We start from the raw sequence: 6,000 nt of genomic DNA, 5'->3' as shown, positions 1-6,000 counted from the left end.
AGGGGAGGTTTCCTGAGAAGGTCACCTTTGAAGCAGGCCTTGAAGGATGAGTTGGAGTTTGCCAGCCAAACCAGGCCAGGATATTCCAAGGAAAGGGATGAGCTTGAAGACAGGCAGGGAAGAAAGACAGTGCATGGCGTACTTGGCTGGTTGGCCAGTGTTAGGGAGATGGGGAGCATCAGGGAGACAGCAGGAGATGTAGCTTCAAGGGGAAGCTGAGACCATCTCGTGAGGGGTCACGTGTTCTGAGAAGTCTTCAGGGCCATAGGGAAAGCTTAGGGGGGCAGGTTCCCAGGACCCCAACCACACTTCAACCAGATGAGCTTCACTTTTCTTTACGTCATGTAGTAGGCTTCTGTGTAGGCGTACCCTTGAAAACAGGGTTTGGCAGCTAAAGTGAAAGGAAGAAAGGGAGACGGAGCAGGGAGGGTAGAAGGAAAAGATACAGCGTTAAGTTCAAATTCCGTAAAATGTATAGATGAGGAATCTGAGACCCTGAGAGCTTGATTGACCCAAACAGGATCCAGCAGGGAATTTAGGGCCAAGTTGGGAGTAGAACCCAGACCTGCCAGCTTCCTACTGCTTCACCGTTGATCTTGAATCTGTCCATGAGTGGAGCACAAGATAAGCTTCTGCTGACCATGGATGCCCCACAACCTGCTAGGATGCAACACTGGCCACTTCTCCCGAGTCCCAGAAAGCATTAAGCCGATGCACAGCATGTTTCCCACTGACAATGTTTCTGCATGGAAGTCTCTTACACCTTTGTCTGGGCATGCCTCTGCTCTCAGGCAGACCAGATAGGAATCACAGGCTGAGTTTTCCTGGTGCCTGTAGGAGTAACTTCCAGCCATTCTGCCCGTTTCATATGAGCAATCTGAGACCTAGTTGAAGAGACATCTCTCCGAGGTCCCTTAGTGGGCAGTGCAGAGCCAAAGCAGGGCAATGCCACGTCTGTGGGCCCAACCCCAGGCTGCCCCACTGTGTCTGCCTTTCCCAAGTCCTGAGAGGCCCTGAAGATGCCTATCGAGCACCAGTGATCATGACAGTGAGGATGCCTCACCCTTGTTTTTCAGTGTGACTCCAGTGAACGCTTGTGTGGGTACTTACCATGGCTCAGCCAGGCCTGAACCAGACTTTTGAGCACTTTGGGCAAGTGAGGATTTGACCCACCCTCAACCTGATAGACTTGAAGGATTTGTTTAGCATTTACTTGGAAGAAAAATTGAAGATAAACAAGGACGATGCTTGACCTCTCCTATTGATACATTGTGCCATCTCTTTCATGGTCCCAGCAATTCCACTCTGCCCTAAACTTGCATACTCTCACTTAGCAAAGCAGCAGCCCTGAAATCAGCTGACCCACTCTCCTTAGGATGCAGTTCAGAAGTCATCTATTTCTCCTTTGGCCTGAAGATGCAGGTGGGGATGTATGCAAGGAGATGTCTTATCCCCACTCCAAACAGCTTCTGGTCAGCTACCTCCAGTGTCCTACCAGAGACAAGTTTTGGCAAGTATAATTGTCCCCATCTTATTATATCTCCTGTGCTTTTGGTGCCCCAGCCTTGGCCAGTAGGAACTACCATAGCAAGTTGGATTAGGCCCTGACCTCAAGAATGAACATTTATTGAGCACCTACTGTGTGCCAGACAATGGCCAGCAGCTTTCATATCAGTTCTGTCTTCAAACTCTCACAAAGGTCCCATGATATAGGCATTGTCACCCTCATTTCACAGATGAAGAAACCAAGGTTCACTTGCTTGAAGTCTCACAGCTCCAGATCTGGGTTTACTCCCAGTCCTATCCTTTCCTTAGCCTGCTCTGCCCCAGAATGGGGTGGATGCCTCTCTCCCTGCCTATAGGGACCCCACTTCCAGGATAATCCAAATGGACTCTATAGGTATAGACTTGCATTTGAATCCGTTTGGACCTGGTGACTTAGGAATCCCATCCCTTCTTCCAAGGTCACTCAGAAACCCTGGGATGAGAGTGCAGCCCTCACAATAACAGAGTAGGTGAGTTTTCTGGAAGACTCTACCCCATTAGCTCCAGCTCCCAGTATAGCCCCTCGTTTCCAGACACTGGTTCCCTCACTGCTATTTAGCACCAGTTCCCCCAAGGGTTAAAAATGGGAGCCAAATAATTTATTTCAAGATCTTCAAAAACAAATTCAAATTTTTTTTAATTATGTCAAATTAAGGCCATTAAAAGTTAAGCTGTGTACCGAGAGCATTTTCCTGGGAAAGGTGCTGTAACATCATTATTTCTCCCCCAAAACGCACTTACTGTACATTTCTCAAAGCCATCAGCCTTGATTGAAGGCTAATGAAAAAGCTGTCCTGCGTCAGTTTATTCCTTGTATCCATTAAGAATAATTACGGCTGAACAATTTTTGATGCCTGTAACCTTCGAAAGCGTTGCTAATGGCATTATAAATTGCTCCTTGTCCAATGACTACGGCGAGATGCTTAATTCAAAGGCGCTCTGTCAACAGGACTGATTTGTGTGGCTAATGAGTGCGTTTAAAACAACAGCCTCGGCTCATGCATCCGAATGTCAATAAGAGGACGAGGTTCAATAAGGAGGCTTGTCCGTAATAATTAGCAGGGACAATGCTCTGGATCAGGCCCACTGTGGCTTCCACAGCCCCGTTCTCAAGACAGCAGCAGCATCCCCAGGACCTGGACACAATGCTTCACTCCTGGGTTGGGGTTGGGACCAGAAGCCAGAAGACCAGGGCAGAGAAAGAGGTGCTGACCAGAAAGAATGTTCAAGGCAGTGGTAATGAGAAAACTGGCTACCATGTATCACACACTTATCAATTCTGTACACATTTATTGAGCACCTTCTGTGTGCAGGAGCTGGGGGCGCTGGGGTAAATAGGTACCTGGCCTCCCTGAGTTTACCAGCTGGTGCAGCTGGCAGACAATGGACTAAGCCCTAATCGGTGAGGCTGGTTAGTGTTGAGCCAGACAAGGCAGAGAACGCAGTGCAAATGGCAAGCTGGATGCCCAAAACTGCCTGAATCTGGAGGGAGTGGGGTTTAAGGTGAGACCGAAAGATCCTTAGGAGTTAGCCAGGCAAGGACAGGGAGCACCTGCCATTTGAGGAAACAGCATCTCAGAAGGAAAAGCCTTGATGAGAAAACTATAGGAAGCCCCACCTGCTGGGGCTGTGGGAGGTAAAACAGCATGCGTTGGCAGAGGCCCAGAGAGCAGGGAGTGGGGGACTTGGAGTGTGTTGGGGGGTGTACCAGAGGGATGGAAGCATTTTAAAGTGTAGGTCTCTCCCCAGTCTCCGAATGCTGTCTACTTTCCCAGCCCTTAAAAGGCTCAGTGCTAATGCCACCTCCCCCAGTAAGTCTGCCCCGATTTCTCCTTGTTTTCCGGTCAAGTTACAACACTCAGCTAACATCAAGGCTGTACTCATCAGCATCTCCTTGTTTCCTGTTTGTCACATAGACTCTCATCTGTGTGAGAGTCTTCCTTCTTTCTGACCCTAAAGGGCCAAACACAAAGTTGTTTATAAAGATGACCCTCAGCCAGGGTTTATTAGCTGCTCTGCTTAACTTTTCCTGATATTCCCATGGCTGCAGCTATTCCCATGGTTACCTTTTATGGCAAAAACATTCATTAGAAATGAGGATTGGAGGAGGAGCAGGAGAGAGAGAGATGTCAGAGTCGAAGGAGGCAACGTAGGCCCTGCCCTCCAGGACTGGCCACTTCCTGCTGGACATGAACACACACAGCATGTTTGTTAAATTGCACGTCGCTATGGGTGCTAGGGCACAGAGTCTGTGTGAGGGACGAGGAGGAGGGGTGGGGCCCTTGAGGCCCAGAGAAGGCATTTAGCTTTTAATAAGCAACTGAAGGAAAGCCAACATGTGGCTTTAAGCTGGGGGGTGACAGGCAGACGAGTAGTGTAAAACCGCACCTCTGAAGGCGCATGAGAAGTGCGCCGGAAAGAAAAAGATCACAGGGAAAGAAAGTGGCCAAGAGCGCCAAACCCAGTTGCCTGGGTTCAAATCCCAGCCCTCCACTTCCAAACTGTGAGATTTTGAGCAAAAGTTACTTACTCTCTGTAGCCTCAGCTTCTTCCCAGGTTAAGATGGGAATAATCCTCACCTCATGGGGTTATGATCAGGATTCATTGAGAAAATGTGTGTAAAGGGTTTTGCATAGTCTCTGGCACTTAATTACTCTGTTATTGCTATAGTCATATCAGGCATCTAAAAAACCGGATCCTCATTTTATCAAATAAAGAAGCAAACACTCAGAAAGGTGAAGTAACCGGCACCCCTCACTAGTATGACCAGTGAGAGCTTGGATACCAACCAGCTCAGCCCCTTCTACCTCCTGCTGCCCCGCCCCCACTGCAGTCTGGCGGTGGTATGCAGCAGCCAGGGGAGTGCGTCTGTGTGCATGTGTGTGTGCACATGTGTGCAAGCGCGTGTGTTTGCAGGTGGCAGGGTGCAGCCGCACACCGTATGGCTGTCAGATGTGGGCTTTGTCCCAGGACAGCCCTGGGCCTGCCGAGAGGGCTCCAGGTGTTTGCCTGCAGGAGCTGAGGGGAGCAGACGCGGTGGGGGCCTCGCCCCCGCCCACTGACACCCAGAGCCTCCGGGGGCTCTGCAGGTGCGGAGGCAGTGGGCAGGTTTCAGAGGACAGGCTGTCATGATATGTCTCCCCACTTCTGATGACAAGCCTCAGATTTCTATCTCAGCGGAGAGGTGCTAGGAAAATCCCAGGAGGAAGTGATAAACAGGGTGTTTTTTCCAATCCATCTCCAAAGAGATATTTTGTTCAGAAAGCCCTTCACGTCTACTGCTGCCGAGAGAGAGAGGAAGCCAGTGCGATGTTAAGATCCGTGCTTGTCTTCCATGTGCTCCAGGACTGAGGGTCCACTCTCTGCCTTGGTGAATGGAGGACAGTACTGAGTCTTTATCTTAGGGCAGCATCTGCCTGCAGCATCTGGCCCTTCTCACCCTCAGACATCCTCTTCATCTGCTTCCGTGACAACCCCTCTGAGTTTCCTCCAAGATCTCTGACCAATCTCTCCTGGTTGCCCAGACAGGCATTTTTCCCTCTGCCTTTCTCTTAACTCCTGTGTTCCTCTCACTTCCATCCTGTGATCTCTTTCCACCGCACTCTTTCTTCTTCCATCCTCACAGCGTCGTGTGTCATCTGAAGGGTACTGGCCCTCCAGTCTCTTACTCCAGGCCGTGCTCATCTGACCTAGACGAGCCAACTACTCTCTGAACATCTCTGCTCGATGGCTTACAGGGAACATGGGGTCAACAAGTCTGAAGCAAATGTCACCATCATCCTCCCTAACCCTCTCTCTTCCTGGGTCCTCCATCTCACTAATCCATTCAGTTTGCCAAACCAAATATCAGGATGCAAGAAAGTCTAGCTTTAGGTCTAGGCTCCACCACTTGTCAGCTGTGTGACCTTAGCAAGTTACTTAACTTCTCTGATGGAGAAGGCAATGGCAGCCCACTCCAGTACTCTTGCCCTGAAAATCCCATGGACGGAGGAGGCTGGTAGGCTGCAGTCCTTGGGGTTGCTAAGAGTTGGACACAACTGAGCGACTTCACTTTCACTTTTCACTTTCATGCATTGGAGAAGGAAATGGCAACCCAATCCAGTGTTATTGCCTGGAGAATCCCAGGGATGGGGGAGCCTGGTGGGCTGCCTTCTATGGGGTCACATAGAGTCGGACATGACTGAAGCAACTTAGCAGCAGCAGCAGCAGCAGCAACTTCTCTGAGCCTCAGCTTCCTCAACTGCAAAATGGAGCTCATAAAGGTGTCCATATTATGAACCACAAATGAGTTTATATATGTAAAGTTAGAAGAATAACTTCTGTATCCAACCAGTCACTACTTGGATCAATTGTACCCCCTAAACGGGGGATAGGCCAAAAAACATCTTTTGTGTTTTCCATAACATCTTACCAAAAAAAAAAAAAAAACCCTGAGTGAACTTTTCTAGCAAAATG

Source organism: Capra hircus, chromosome 3, assembly GCF_001704415.2.
Source record: "Capra hircus breed San Clemente chromosome 3, ASM170441v1, whole genome shotgun sequence".
Lineage (NCBI taxonomy): Eukaryota > Metazoa > Chordata > Mammalia > Artiodactyla > Bovidae > Capra > Capra hircus.
Note: the sequence above shows the minus strand (reverse complement) of the source record.